The following is a 14112-nucleotide window of genomic DNA, read 5'->3' as shown; positions in this document are numbered from 1 at the left end:
GCTTCACTCTCCACTCTAGTCCTCTATGGCTATGTCATTGACTCTGGGCCCAAGAATCCCAGGTCTTGTCACACTGTTGGCCAACCAGGTCTCCACTCGAGTTCACAGGAGTCTATTGAACATTGTAGGACTTAGCTTGCAGCTTCATTGCTGTTTTCCCCTCACTTCCCCTTATCGGTGACGAGCATCTGACCTTGTATCTTAATGTTTGTATGTGCACATTGAAAAATAAACTAAACAAAACCATAACATTGTCCAAGTTTTAACTTTTATTAATTGAGTGATGGCATGTGTTGGGTAATGATAATGCTAAGGCTAAGACCTGGTAATTTGTTTAGAAAAATCAACAGATAAAAACCCTGTGGATCACAATAGTCAGGGCTTTTGTATATGGAGTCCCCATGAGTGTGTGTGTGTGTGTGTGTGGGTGATTCCACAGTAACTAAGAATAAGTATGTTGTGTTGTTATTGTTGTTGCTGTTGTTAAGTGCTGTCAAGTCAGTTTTGGCTCATAAGGATCCTATGCACAGCAGAAAGAAACACTGCCCAATCCTGCACCCTCCTCACAATCTTTATTAACCTTGAGCCTGTTACTGCTGCCACTGAGTCAATCTACCTCATTTGGGCTCTTCCTCTTTTTTGCTAGCCCTCCACTTTACCAAACATGACCTCCTTCTCCAGGGACTGGTCTCTCCTGATAACATATCCAAGTACAGAAGATGAAATCACACCATCCTTGTTTCTTAGATGCACTCTGGCTGCACTTCTAATACAAATCTGTTTGTTCTGGCAGTCCATGATATTTTTAGCATTCTTCTCCAAAACCAAAATTCAACTGCATTGATTCTTCTATTTTCTACTAATTCATTATCTGACTTTCACATGGGTATGAGGCTACTGAGAATACCATGGCTTGGGTAAAACACACATTAATCTTCATTGTGCTCAAGAATACTTTAAAGAGGGTTTTTTACAGCTGATTTTCCTAATACAACAGGTCGTTTCTTTTCTCTACTGATGCTTCCACGAGTGTTGATTGTGGATCCAAGCAAAATGAATTCTTTGACAGCTTCAATTTACTATCCAATTAAAATGATGTAATTTACTAGTCTAGTTATTAGAACTTTGGTTATCTTTACATTGAGATATAATCCATACAGAAGGCTATGGTCGTTGATCTTCATCAGTAATTATTTTAAGTCTTCTTTGCTTCCAGCAAGCAAGATGGTATCATCTGTATGTTGCAGGTGCTTAGTGAATCTTCCTTCAATCCTGATGCAACATTCTTCATATAATATAGTTTCTTGGATTATTAACTTAGCATACAGATTGGATATAGTGAAAAGATACAACCCTGGAGTACACCTTTCCTGATTTAGTATCGCCTTGTTCAATTTGAATGACTGCTTCTTGGTCTATGCACAGGCTCCTCATGAAAACAATGAAATGTTCTGGAATATTCATTATTTACATTGTTATTCATAGTTTGTCAGGATCTACACAACTAAAAGCCTTATCATTGTCAATAAAGCACAAGTAAAGATCTTTCTAGTATTTTCTGTGTTCAACCAAGATCCATCAAATGTTAGTAATGATATTCCTACATCCACTTCCTCTTCTGAATCTGGCTTGAATTTCTGGCAGTTCCCCGTTGATGTACTGTTGCAGCTGCTTTTGAATTCTCTTCAGCAAAATTTTACTTGCATATGTTATTAATGATATTGTTCAATGATTTCCACATTCCGTTGATTCACCTCTCTTTGAAAGGACAAAAATGTAGCTATCTTCCAACCAGTTGGCCAGGTATCTATCTTTCAAATTTCTTAGTATAGCTGAGTGAGTGCCTCTCATCAGCTTGTTGAAAGATTTCAATTTGTTCTCTGTCAATTCCTGAAGCTTATTTTTCACCAATACCTTCAGCGCAACTTGGACTTCTTTCAGTATCATTGTGATTGATCATATGCTACCTTTTGCTTCTTTCTGCATCATTCAATATATTGCCCATGTTGTTGTTGTTGTGAACTTTCATCAAGTCGGTTCTGACCCACAGCGACCCTGTGTAGGGTTTCCAAGGAGCAGCTGGTGTGCTTGAACCACAGACCTTGCAGTTCAAACGGCTTTACAGTCTGGTGCATTAACCCATAGTGCCACATCAGGACTCCATATTGTCCATAGAATACTTCAGAATTTCAAGTCAAGGCTTGCATTTTTTTTTTTTTTTCATCAGTTCTTTCAGCTTGAAAAAAGCAGAGAGTGTTTATCCCTTTGGCTTCTATAACTCCAATAATTCCACATCTAATACTTTGGTTTTCAAGATGCCCTTTGAAAGTTTCTGTTCAGCTTTTTAACATTCTCATTTCTACCTTAGCTTCTTTATACTGGAGAGTAAGTTTCAGAGTCTCCTCTGACATCCATTTTGTTCTGTTGTTATTTAGAACAGGTACTTGGAGTGAATAAGTCTTTGGTCTTGCAAAATTCTATCATGTGCTAAACAGGATCATTTTTTATCACCAAGGCCATATTTTCCAACTACTACTCCTTCCTCTTTGTTTTCAAATTTCTCATTCCAACCACCAGTAATTATCAATGCATCATGATTACATATTTGATCAATTTTAGTTGGTAGAATTTTTCAGTTTTATCATCTCTGACTTTAGTGGTTAGTGCATAAATTTGAATGATAGTGGTATTAACTGGTCTTCCTTATAGGTGTATGGATATTATCCTATCAGAGACAGTATTGTACTTTACCATAGATCTTGATTTTTTTTTTACATGAATGTTAATGCTATTCCTTTTTAATGTGTCATCCCCAGTATAGTAAGACATAAGATTGTTGAATTCCAAATAGCCAGTACAACTTTTTATCCATTTCAACTTAATAATTCCTAGGTTATTGAACTTTCCATTCAATTTTTGATAACTTCCAATTTTCCTATATTCACACTTTGTACATTCCATGGTACAATTTTTAATAAACATTTGAAGCTGTTTCTCCTCATTTTGAGTTGTATCTCATCATGAATGATGGAAGAATGAAAGCCCCGAAAGCTTTGCTCCATTCATATCATTATGGTCAACTTTGCTTTGATGCAGCAGTTCTTCCATAGTTGTATTTTGAATGCCTTCCACCTGATGAGCTTATCATCTGGCACTGTGTCTGACAATGTTCTGCTGCTATCCATAATGTTTTCATCTTCTGGCACTATATCTGACAATGTTCTGCTGATAACCATAGTACTTTCCATTGCAAATCATTCAAGAGTAGTGTACTTCTCCTTCTTCCTAGTCTATCTTATTCCTGAAGTTCCACTGAAAGCTGTCCACCATGAGTGACCTTTCTGGTATAAAAATACAGTTCCAGCATCAGAGCATCATGTAAGCCACTGTAGTACATCAGACTGACAGACAATAATAAAACACCACACTTTTAAGGAATGCTATTAAATGCTTGAAATAGATTATCAGATCTAATTCTCACCAAAACTATATAAAAAAAAAAATTCTGTAGTATCCTAGTTTTCCAGATGAGAAATCTGAATCCTAGAGAGGTAAGGTAATATAAAATTTGGTAAATATCAGGGTCAGAATTCAAAACCACCTAGTCAGTCTGCAGAACCCATTCAACTCAATTTATGCTTCAAGGACTCTTGGATGAGAATGCTAAGAAGAGACAAACTTTATCAAATAATTGCAGTTGCCATTTTGCTCCTAATGGAAAGGGGTTCTGAGGAGTGATTGTACACTGAATTCTTATTTTTATGTTCATTCAAGTTCTACAGGCACTCATGCTGTAGGATTCTGCTCAGTTTATGTTTCTTCCACGAATCTATCTCAGGATTCTATATTCCTCACGATATACCGCTTTTCTAAAATCCTGTAGTCTTGAGAGTCTAGGCTCTATACTATAGCATAACTCAGTTTTTTATTGTATCATGGGAAATGCCCTTTGTCTGTCACAACTGATGCTTCTCTTATGCTGTCTGGTGATACTGCAGCCATGCTGACCTTATTTTTGTACCTCCAGCGCTCCAAACTTGTTTTTGTCCCAGGGCCTGTAACCAGTGATCATTCTCCCTGGCATCTCATTGAGAATGATGTTTTCTATCTTGTTCAGTGCTGTATTCCGAGTACGCAAGACAATCTTTACTGCATAATATGCATTCAATAGATATTTTGAACATATGGATGAATGTTGTTGCTGTTATTGTCATAAAGTGCTGTCCAGTTGGTTCGGACTCATAAAGACCCTGTATAGGCTTTCTGAGGAGCAGCTAGTGAATTTGAACCACTAAACTTCCAGTTCAGACAACCTTGCAGTCAAGTGCTTATTATACAGCACCACACCAGGACTCCTACGGACAAATATACTCATGAATTGTTTTATGTGTTTTTATCCTTGCTGTTCAACCATACTGAAGGCAGAGACTATGATAAATTCTATGTCCCACATAGAATTTTGTTTTTTCAAGATGCTTTGTCTTTTCTAGATGCCCTTTGAAAATGTCTATTTAGCTTTTTAATTTTCTCATTTCTAGCTTCTCTATATTGGAGAGTAAGTTTCAGAGTCTCTTCTGACATCTATTTTGTTCTGTTATTGTTTAGAACAGGTACTTGCAATGAATAAGGTTTTGGTCTTGTAAAGCTATAACTAAAGCTGTAACTATCAGAATATTACTGAATTAGATGACTGGCCAGCTAGTTGTGTTTGTGAATTTCCAAAAATTATCCAAAATTAAAAGAACAACTTTAGGAGTTATTAACACAATTTCCTATAGTTACTATAATGATTTAGCACAATTTGGATGGCTTCCAACAATAAGAATGTATTCTCATAGATTATAGAGAGAAGTTCAAAATCAGGGTATCAGTGGGGCCATCAGTGCTCCAAAGGCACCAGGGAGAATCTTGACTTGTCTCTTCCAGCTTCCGGTAGCTCAAGGCATTCCTCAGAGCTGCATAACTCTAATCTCTAACTTTGTCTTCTCATGACCCTCTCCTCTGCTCCCTACATGCCTTCTCTCTGTGTGTCTTATTTTCATTATGGTGGTAAAAAATATACATAAAGAATATGTGCCACCTCAATAAATACTATATGAACAATCTAGTGATAATGATTATATTATTTAAGCTCTGTAACCAGTCTCTCTATCCTTTTCCAAATCCTGTCACTATCAGTAACATCGTGTGTCTTTTATAAAGATATTTGTCACTGGGCTTAGTACTCACCCAGTTAATTTAGGATGATCTTATCTTGAGATCCTTAACTTAATTATATCTGCAAAGTTCCCTTTTCTAAGTAGGTCACATTCACAGTTTTCAGGATTTAGGATATAGACATATCTCTTGAGGGGACAATCTTTCAGTCCACTATGTTGTTGTTATTACTAAGTGCAATCATGTCAGTTTTGACTATAGGGCTTCCAAGGAATAGTTGATGGGTTTGGACCATTGATCTTGTGGTTAGTAGTCTAGTGCTGAAACCTTCAGCACCACAGTAAGATTCTTTAACCCACTATATGTGGCCTAATACAGTAGAAAGTATACAATTTAGGAGTTGTTGTTTTTAAGTGCTGTCATGTTGATTACAACTCATAGTGACCCTGTATAGGGTTTCTGAGGCTTCAAATATTTGAAGGAGCAGAAAACCTCATCTTTCCCCTCAGGAGCAGCTGGAAGGTTTGAACCATGGACCTTGTGATTTGCAATCCAATACTTATCTTATGGAGCCACCATGTTCCCCTTGGAGTTCAAGAGGTGTATATTAAATTTCCAACTTGGAAACTGACAAGTAGCTCTTTTATTCTCAAACCTCAGTCTTGTGTGTGTGTGTGTGCTTGAAACTTTTTTTTGTGAATTGAATGAAGGTTTACATAGAAGGTTATCCATTTTACATTGAACAAATTGTACACTTGGTTTCATTAAATCTTGATATTATATATCATCTACTTTGCAAATATCTTTTATAAACAACGTAAAAGACAACTATACACTTGGACCTTACCAGAAGGAATGCACAGAAATCAAGTTGACTACATCTGTGGAAAGAGACTATGAACAAGTATCACAGCATCAACCAAAACAAGGTTAGGGGCAGACTGTGGAATAAACCATCAAAATTTCATGTGTAAATTCAGGCTGAAGCTGAATAAAATTAAAACAAGTCTATGAGAAATGAAATATGACCTTGAATATATCCCACCTGAATTTAGAAATCATCTGAAGAACAGATTTGATGCATTAGACACTAAAGAGTGTTGTGGGAAGACATCAAGAACATCGTTAAGGAAGAAAGAAAAGGCTATTGAGAAGAAAAGAAAGAAGGGAAAGACAAAAGTGGATGTTAGAAGAGACTCTGAAACTTGATCTCCAGTGTAAAGTTGTTAAAATAAGTAGAAAAAGTGAGGAGGTAAAAGAGCTGAACTGAACACTTCAAAGGTCAAATCTTATAATGAAATGTGCAAAGACACAGAGTTAGAAACACAAAAGAGAACACACTCAACATTTCTCAAACTGAGAGAACTGAAGAAAAACTTCAAACCTAGACTCGAGGTATTGAAGGATTGTCGTAATGTGGTGGCTTGTGAGTTGCTGTGATTCTGGAAGCTATGCCACTGGTATTTTAAGTACCAGCAAGGTCACCCATGGTGGAGAGGTTACAGATGACCTTCCAGATGAAGACTGACTAGGAAGAAAGAGTGATGACCTATTTCCACATATTTAGTCACTGAAAACCTTATGAATAGCAGAGAAACACTGTCAGATATAGTGCCGGAAAATGATCCCCTAAGGTTGGAAGACACTGAAAATGTGACTGGGGAAGAGCTGCCTCCTCAAAGTAGAGTTGACCATGATGACACGAATGGAGTAAAGCCCTTAGGGGCTTCCTTTGCTGATGGGGCACAACTCAAAATGAAGAGAAACAGCTGTAAACACCCATTAATAATTGGAACATGGAATGTACGAAGTATGAATCTGGGAAAATTGGAAATTGACAAAAAAGTAATAGAATTCATAAGCATTGATATCTTAGACCTTAGTGAGTTGAAATGGACTGGTATTGGCCATTTTGAATCTGACAAACACATGGTTTACTATGAATGAGAAATTGAAAAGGAATGGTGTAGCATTCATTAACAAAAAGAGCATATCCATATCAGTCATGAGGTACAGTGCTGTCTGTGATAGGATAATATACATGTGCTTGCAGGGAAGACAAGTTAATACCACTATTATTCAAAATTTATGCACCAACCACAGAAGCCAGTGTGGATGAAATAGAATAATTCTACCAACTTCTTCAATCTGGCATTGATCAAACATGCACTCAAGATGTATTGATCATTACCAGTGATTGGAATACAAATGTTGGGAGCAAAGAGAAAGAACCAGTAGTTGGAAAATATGGCCTTGGTGATTGAAATGATGCTGGAGATCGCATGATAGAATTCTGCAAAATCAATGATTTGTTCATTTCAAGTATCTTCTTTAGACAGCATAAGAGATGACTATACACATGGATCTCGCCAAATGTAATACATAGAAATCAAATTGACTACATCTGTGGAAAGACAAGACCGGGGCAGACTGGAAGAGACCATCAGTTGCTCCTATGCAAATTCAGACTGTAGCTGAAGAAAATGTAAACAGGTCCACGAGAGCCAAAATATGACCTTAAATATATCCCACCAGAATTTAGATATAATCTAAAGAACAGATTTGATACATTAAACACTAAAGACTGAAGACCAGAAGAGTTGTGGGATGACATCAAAAACATCACACAGAAAGAAAGTAAAAGTCATTAAGAAGACAAGAAAGAAGGAAAAGGTCAAAATGGATGTCAGAAGAGACACTGAAACTTTTTCTCCAACATAGAGATGCTAAAGCAAATGGAAGAAATGAGGAGGTCCAAGAGCAGCAGAACAGAAAATTTCAAACATCAGCTTGAGAAGATAAAGCCAAATATTACAATGAAATGTGCAAAGATCTGGAGTCAGAAAAGCAAAAAGGAAGAACACGCTCAACATTTCTCAAGCTGGGGGAACTGAAGAAAACATTCAAGCCTTGACTTTCATTATTGAAGGATTCTCTGGGAAAATTATTGAATGATGCAGAAAGCATCCAAAGATGGAAGGAATACACAGAGTCACTGTATCAAAAGGAAATGGTTGATGTTCAACCGTTTCAAGAGGTAACATATGATCAATAGCCAATGATATTGAAGGAAAAAGTCCAAGGTGCATTGAAGGAATTGGCAAAGAACAAGGCACCAGGTATTGATGGAATAAAAATTAAAATATTTCAAGAAAGTGATGTGGCATAGGAGGTGCTCACTCTTCTTTGCCAAGAAATTTGGAAGACGACTATCTGTCCCATTGATTGGAAGAAATCTATATTTGTGCCCATTCCAAAGAGCGGTGACACAATCGAGTGCGGAAATCATCAGACAATATCTTTGATATCCCATATGAGTAAAGTTTTACTAAAAGTAATACAGAAGAGGCTACAAGCATACAATGACAAAGAACTTCCATAGGTTCAAGCTGGATTCAGAAGAGGCCATGGAATGAATGATATCAAAGCTGATGTGGGTTGGATCTTCCTGAAAGCGGAGAATATCAGAAAGATGTTTACCTGTGCTTTATTAACTACTCAAAGGCTTTTGATTGTGTGGATCATGATAAGCTATGTCATACAAAGTTGCAAAGTATGAGTTTCCTGAACATTGCAAAGTATGAGTATTCTTGAACACTTGATTGTGCTCATGAGGAATCTGTACATGGACCAAGAGGCAGTTGTTCAAACAGAACATGCGAACACTGAATGGTTTAAAATTAAGAAAGGTGTGTGACAGGGCTGTATTCTTTCACCATACTTATTCAATCTGTATGCTGAGAAAATAATCTTAGAATCTGGATTCTAGGGAGAAAAACATGGCATCAGGATTGGAGGAATTAACATTAACAATCTGTGCTATACAGATGATACAACCTTGCTTTGCTGAAAGTGAAGAAGACTTAAAACATTTACTGATGAAGATCAAAGAGCACAGCCTTTGGTATGGATTGGTCCCTACTGGACCAATCAACAACATTTTTATCAACGGAGAAAAGATTGAAGTTGTCAAGGACTTCACTGTTCTTGGATCAACTATCAACACTCATGGAAGCAGCAGTCAAGCAATTAAACAATGTACTACATTAGGCAAATCTTCTGCATAAGACCTTTATAAAGTGTTGGAGAGCAAAGATGTCAACTTGATGACTAAGGTGTGCCTGTCCCAAGCCATGGTATTTTCAATAACCTCATATGCATGCGAAAGCTGGACAGTAAATAAGGAAGACTGTAGAAGAATTGATTCTTTTGAGTTATGGTATTGGAGGAGAATATTGAAAGTGCCATGAGCTGCCAAAAGACCCAACAGATCTGTGTTGGAAGAAGTGCAGTCAGAGTGTTCCTTAGAGGCCAGGATGGCCAAACTTCATCTCTCATACTTCAAACATATTTTTAGGAGGGAGCAGTTGCTAGAGAAGGATATCATGTTTGTTAGGGTGGAGGCTCAGAGAAAAAGAGAAAGACCCCCAATGAGATGGATTAGCACAGTGGCAGTTTCAATGGACTCAAGCGTGGCAAGTGAGGTTGGCCCAGGATCAGGCAGTGTTTTGTTCTGCTGTGCATAAGATCACTATGAGTCGGTACTGACTTGATGGCATCTAACAACAACAACAACATGGGCAAAATACTGAATGATGCAGAAAGCCTCAAACGAAGACGGAAGGAGTACACAGCGTCATTGTACCAAAAAGAAATGGACAATGTTCAACCATTCCTAAAGGGAACATATCAAGAGCCAATGAACCCAAAGTAAGAAGTCCAAGGTGCATTGAAGGCACTTGCAAAGAACTAGACATGGGGAATTGATGGAATACAAATTGAAATATTTCAACAAACTGATGTGCCACTCACTCAACTATGTAAAGAAATTTGGAAGACAACTCATGCCCAACTAACTAGAATAGATCTGTATTTATGCCCATTCAAAAAAGAGGTAACCCAGTGGAATGTGGAAATCATCAGACAATATCATTGATATCCCATGACAGTAAAGTTTTACTAAAGATAATGCAAAAAATGGCTGCAACCAGATATTGACAGAGAACATCCAGACGTTGAATCTGGATTCAGAAGAGGACGTGGAACAAGGGATATTATTGCTGATCTCAGAGGGATGTTAACTAAAAGCAGAGAATACCAGAAAAATGTTTACCTCTGCTTTATTGACTAAAGACTTTTGCTTGTGTGGCTCATGACAATCTATGGACAACATTGCATAGTATGAGTATTCAGAACACTTAATAGTGCTCATGAGGAATCTGTACATAGACCAAGAGGCAAACAGAACAAGGGAACACCAAATGGTTTAAAATTAAGAAAAGTGTATGCCAGAGTTGTGTTCTTTCACCTTGCTTATTCAATCTGTATGCTAAGCAACTACTCTGGAAGCTTATTATATGAAGAAAAACATGGCATCAGCATTGGAGGAAGGCTCATTAACAACCTGCAATATACAAATGATATAACCTTGCTTGCTGAAAGTGAATTAAGATTCTTACTAGTGAAGATTAAAGACCACAGCCTTTGGTATGGGTTGCATCTCAGTGTAAAGAAAACAAAACTTCTCACCACTGGACCAATAAACAGCATCCATATCAATGGAGAAAGGATTGAAGTTGTCAAAGACTTCATTTTGCTCATATCAACCATCAACACTCATAGAAGTAGCAATCAAGAAAGCAAACAACGTATTACATTAGGCAAATCTTTAAAGTGTTAAGGAGCAAAGATGTCAATTTTGAGGACTAAGCTACATCTGACCCAAGGCATAGTATTTTCAATAACCTCATATGCATATAAAAGTTGAACAGTGAAAAAGGAAGACGGTAGAAGAATTTGTACTTTTGAGTTATGGTGTTGGAGAAATATACTGAAAGTACCATGGAATGACAAAAGGACAAATAGATCTGTGTCAGAAGAAGTACAGCCAGAATGCTCCTTGGAAGTAAGATGGCCAGACTTCATCTCTCATATTTTGGGCATATTGTTAGGAGGGTGGTACCAGTCATTAGAGAAGGATATTATATTTGGTAAAGTGGAGGGTCAGCGTAAAAGAGAATGATCCCTAGTGAGATGCATTGGCAAAGTGTCAGCAGCAATGGGCTCAGGGGTAGCAACGATTTTGAGGTTGGCCCAGGACAGGGCAATATTTCAGTACCGACTTGATGGCACCTAACAACAACACTTTTATGAATTAGTCAGAGGGTTTTGTGAGATATTGTATAAAAAGTATATAGCACCGGCGAGAAGGGTCCCGGAAGCGGGGCTTTGGGGAGGTGTTGGAACTCTATTACCGGGTTGGGCGGGTCCAGTCTGGGAGGAGTCTGTGAAGGATCCCTGGGTGCCCCGCCCACTGAGGAGATGGATGAGGATGGGCTTCCTCTTATGGGGTGGGGCATTGACCTGACCAAGGTGCCAGCAATTCAGCAGAAAAGAACGGTGGCATTTCTAAACCAATTTGTGGTGCACACAGTACAGTTCCTCAACCACTTTTCTACAGTTTGTGAGAAGAGGCTTTCAGACCTTTCTCTTCGTATCCAACAAATTGAAACAACTTTAAGTATTTTAGATGTAAAGTTGTCATCTATTCCAGGACTAGATGATGTCACATTTGAAGTGTCACCTATAAGTGTTGAAAGTATCACAAATGGTCCACAATCTGAAGCCACTTCAGAGCAATCTCAGATGAATAGTATTAAAGACTCTGGACCACAGGAAAATGAAGTAGCAGCACAAAATATCTTAACTGTAGCCAAGGATCCAAGATATGCCAGATATCTCAAAAAGGTTCAAGTGGGTGTTCCAGTGTTGGCAATAAGAAACAAAATAATATCTGAAGGACTAGACCCGGATCTTCTTGAGCCACCAGATGCTCCAGTGCCTGATGGTGAAGGAAGAAAAGCAGAAGAAAGTTCAGATAGTGGATCTTCTTTTAGTGACTAAGTTGAATTTTGATAAGAAGTTCATATACATGTGTAGGTGTATATTTACATTCTATAATAGAGAGAACCTAAGCTGTAACTCATAGTCACAGAAACATCAAATGACCACATATCCACCATCAAGTTTCCCCTGTGTTAAAAAATAAAACCTTTATTCACTGGCAGTATATGTTGTTAACCAGAATTAAGAACCTTAAACTGAAAAATAAATAAACTAATTAAAGTACCGGAAAAAAAAAAAAAAACATAGCAAAGTGTCTATCCCATTGCGTATTTCAAAAAATTTTAAATCCTTTTCTCATCATGCTGCAAAATACCTTTCAGAAGGTACTTGAGAAATTCAAGGTTTCTTTCAGAGTACCAGTTATAATTCTTGAACGTATTTTAGTGGCTGTTCCTCCTCTCTAAAGCTTTCAGTTATTGTCTCACTATTGAATCAAATTCATCAAGTTAGACATTCTTGCAGCTAAATACAACAAAAGCCCTTTAGAGATCTAAACTAGGCTTCTGTAAGTGTTTAAAATCACATTCATCTTTAGATATACAGAAGGAATTATAAGGAAGGGAACAGGAAATTGTCCCTTAATATTTCAAATTGGACAAAACTAAATGGGTTTTAAGTATATTATTGTGTCCTATTCTATGACATTATACCCCTCCAAAGAAAGGCTTCCATGAAATACCAGAGATACTTGTTTCATGTCCCTTCTTGGCAACCCTAAGTATCTTACTAAATGTTGTTGTTTGGTGCTGTCAGGTCAGTTCCTGCATGGGGTTTCTGAGGAGCAACTTGTGGATTTGAACCACCAAACTTTTGGTTAGCAGTCCAGTTCTTATGCTACAGAACCACATCAGGAATGCACTAGATTAAACTGCACTTAAAGTGAAATTAAATATGATTAATATGAGCACAAAGTCCTGATGTGCTGCTGTAGTATAGGCGGTTCATATTCACCAATAGCTCCTTGTTGTTGTTGTTGTTGTTAAGTGCCGTTGAGTTGGTTCCAACCCATAGCGACCCTGTACAGGGTTTCCGAGGGTGTAAATCTTTACGGGAGTAGAAAGCCTCGTCTTTCTCCCGCGGAGCAGCTGGTAGTTTCAAACAGCTGACCTTAAGGTTCGCAGCCCGATTCGTAACCACTATGCTACCAGAGCTCCTTAGAAACCCTATATGAGTCTCTGTGAGTTGGAACTGATTGGACAGCACTTAACAACAGCAAAAATATGAGCACGATGTCTCTGGATGATGCAAACAGTCAATGTGAATAGCTGCTAATCAAAAGGCTAAAGATTCAAGTCTACTCAGAGGCAATTTGGAAGAAAAACCTGGCATTCTATGTCCAAAACATCAGCCATTGAAAAACCTATGGAGCACTTTTGCTCTGACAAACACCAGATTGGCATGAGTAAGAATAAACTCGGCAGCAATTATTATTCTTTTTTTAATACTATGAGCATCAATATTATTAAAAACTAACAAAATAGACATGAAATTGAACTTTCAGATGTATTTAACTTATAAAAATGCTTATGCATGTGCCAAATCTATTATCATAATCTTGGTGGTGTTCACAATCTTATAGCTAGAAATAAAATAAGATTGACCTCGATATTAGTTATCTAGTGCTACTCTAAGGGAAATAACACAATGGTGGTTTTAACAAACAGATATTAGTTTTTTCATAATTTGTTGTTGCTAGATGTTGTCTTTGTTGTTGTTAAGTGCTATTGAGTCAATTCTGACCCATAGCGACCCTGTATAGGGATTCCAAAGAGCAGCTAGTGAACTCAAACCACCAACCTTGCAGTTTAAACGCATTAGCCCACAGTGCCACACCAGACTCCAGATGTTGTCTAGTCAGCTCTAAGTCATAGCTACCATGTGCATGACAGAACAAAACACTGTCTGGTCCTTCATTGTCTTAGGTTGGGTTTTCTAGAAAAGAAAAATCAGCAAAACATATATATTTATCAAGGAAATGACTTACAATTGTAGAGTCCCACATCTCCAGCAGAAGAGAGAGAGCCTTTTCCATGTGTCCATTATATTGTG

The 14112-nt window shown here is 37.6% G+C and overlaps 1 protein-coding gene and 1 pseudogene across 4 annotated transcripts in view; both read left to right on the top strand.

Moving 5' to 3' along the window:
* The window catches only part of GABRB1 (gamma-aminobutyric acid (GABA) A receptor, beta 1), a 790923-nt gene that overhangs the window by 240910 nt on the left and 535901 nt on the right, over window positions 1-14112 (top strand). The gene's annotated exons all lie outside the window — the stretch shown is intronic.
* On the top strand, window positions 11479-12060 carry LOC102812084 (annotated as a pseudogene).

The sequence above is a fragment of the Chrysochloris asiatica genome, unplaced genomic scaffold, assembly GCF_000296735.1.
Source record: "Chrysochloris asiatica unplaced genomic scaffold, ChrAsi1.0 scaffold00209, whole genome shotgun sequence".
Classification (NCBI taxonomy): domain Eukaryota; kingdom Metazoa; phylum Chordata; class Mammalia; order Afrosoricida; family Chrysochloridae; genus Chrysochloris; species Chrysochloris asiatica.
Note: the sequence above shows the minus strand (reverse complement) of the source record. Positions and strands in the feature narration are given on the sequence as shown.